At 42.8% G+C, this 2,416-nt stretch overlaps 1 long non-coding RNA gene across 1 annotated transcript; it reads right to left on the reverse strand.

Moving 5' to 3' along the window:
* Positions 1 to 271: 271 nt before the first annotated feature.
* On the reverse strand, positions 272 to 1,374 carry LOC123641643. The gene is made up of 3 exons (XR_006736324.1): positions 1,343 to 1,374; positions 1,205 to 1,255; positions 272 to 289 (listed from the first exon to the last, which is right to left on the reverse strand). It is a non-coding gene; the product is annotated as an uncharacterized LOC123641643 (long non-coding RNA).
* Between the last annotated feature and the right edge of the window lie 1,042 nt (positions 1,375 to 2,416).

The raw sequence follows: 2,416 nt of genomic DNA on the forward strand, positions 1-2,416 counted from the left end.
CTTAGGGCCTGTTGTCTCCATCTTTGTGACATCAGCACAGCACCTGTTCCACCCCCACCCCCAGGCATCATGACCACATTCTAGGCAGGAAAAGGAAGAAAGGATGAGGCAGCGGTGCATGCCAACTGAGTTATTTCCCTCCAAAGAGCATTCCTGAAAGGCTTACACAGTAGCTTTGGCTTCCATTTTAATGGCAATAACTGTCATATGAACTTCCAGCTGCCAAACAGACGGGAAATGTCGTTTTATAGCTAGACCCATGCCATCCTGAATAATGTCAAAGTTCTGACTGTAAGAAAGAAGAAAGTGGATTTTGGTTAACCAATCAGTAACTGCTGTTACAACATAGGATTTTTATGTGAAAATAGAAAATGCAAAATAGTATATGTAACAGTGGAGGGAAAGGGTATTTCTCCCAATTCATTAATTTTGGTGGATAAATTATGGGAAAGAGATGGAGAAAGATTGTTTTGCCAGGAACCTTGGTTGTTCAGGTAATGAGCAGGTGGTTGCTGAAAGATCAATGATGACAGCCCCTGCTGGGAATGGACTAAAGCCCCACAGAGAGTTCCACAGATGCTCCTGGGATCTAGCTCATACTTTTTAACTCCAGAAAATCTGAGTCAATAAAGGTACGTATAACCAGTGAGGGAGGGGTTTTGCAAGGCTGCCTGGTTATATACTTTGCAGATGTGATGCTTGTTATATATTTCTTCCATTAGTGAGACCTTTCTGTAGTCCTACAGAAGATAGGCAAGAGATAGTAGGCAAGACTGCCTGGTCCATATTTCTGATGTTCCCATAGGAGCTTGGCGAGTGTAAATCAGATAAAAGCTGTAGTCCAAAATTAGTGACCTCCTGGAAGGATGAGGCTGAGCAAACATAAGTCCCCCAAAGTGTTTATGTATGTATATATATATATATCTCAATTAGCAAGCGATTCCTGGAGGAACTAGGTCTTAAATTGCACCTGACAAAATTGGAAGAATTTGGATACCTAGAACAGAGATCAGGGAGAACATTCTGTTGAGATGTGGTGAAAACCCTGATGAAAAGGAAGGAAGCAGTTCAGCAGGAAGGTTCAGAAGAAAAATCTCCTCCAGCAGGTTCTGGAACAACCCGAAGGGAATAAGGAACACAGGACAGGAGAGGACAATGGGAGAGGTGAATTATTGGAAAGGGGACCAGGAGAGTCATAACTCACCTAACTGCTTCCTACCTTGTTTTTTGTTAAAATTCCAATTAATTGTCCAACCTACAAAAACATAAGAAAGTCAGTGAATCAAATCAATGGTTAAGTAAAATGTCAAGAATGCATATGGCCATGCTTGGTGACTCACACCTGCAATCCCAGCACTCTGGGAAGCTGAAACAGGAGGATCCCTTGAGGCTAGGAGTTCAAGGCTGCAGTTAACTGTGATTGCACCACTGCACTCAAGCCTGGGCAACAGAGAGAGACCCTGTATCAAAACAAGAAAAAAATAATTCACAATATGGGGTAATATGCTGCAATTCAAATCACTGAACTAGATACACATTTAGTGGCCTGGATGGGTATTAAAGGCACAGTTTTGAGTTTAAGAAGTAAGAGAGAAGATGAGATGTAAATGCAGTGAAAACACAGAATACTACATTTACAAGGATCATTTATAAGAATTCATGAAGGAAGAGAATGAAAGTGGAGACTGGGATGAAGGAAGAAATTAATCCATTAGCCAAGAGAGGAGACTTCATACACTGGAGTACATGATGTATGTGTTATGAACTCACCTCTCTGTACCTAAAATTTGCCCCCAGTCCTCCTCCTGCAAAATAAACCTTTGAGGGAAAGAACACATTCTTAGATCTTGAAATATTTTTAAATGTGTGAACTGCACTAGAACATATAATTCTCTCTTGTGTAACATGGGGATAATAAAAAGAGTCTCACTGGGCTGTCAAGAAAATTGAAGGAGATCATATATTAGATACCCAAATGGAGCCATTCCCAGGTGTTAGGCAGTTGACTAGGCTTGCCAAGGAGCAAGGTGACTCACTATGATCTTTATACCACTCTCACAGTGGTATAAATTCCTGCCTCAATTCCTGCCTCAGCAAAACGGTAAATCATTACATCATGGGCTTTCAGAGTCAAGCAAATAGTCCAAACCACATGCAGCGTGTTACATCCACAAATGCGAGTGCACACATCCCTGCTCCCTGTGGACGTCAGCCCTACAGAGCAGGTAACGCACTGGTAATGCACCAGCATTCTTCCCTACGGCCAGCGTAGCTCAACCCCACACCTTTTCTGGCCATTGCTCCCCGGAGAAGGCAGACCTGCCAATTCAGTGATTACCAGGCAGCGTGAGCTGGGCAGTGAGGCTAATGCAGCCAACGGACACCGTAGGGGGGAGAAGACTGGCCAAAGTATAAT

This window comes from Lemur catta, chromosome 7 (genome assembly GCF_020740605.2).
Source record: "Lemur catta isolate mLemCat1 chromosome 7, mLemCat1.pri, whole genome shotgun sequence".
In the NCBI taxonomy this organism is placed as follows: Eukaryota; Metazoa; Chordata; class Mammalia; order Primates; family Lemuridae; genus Lemur; species Lemur catta.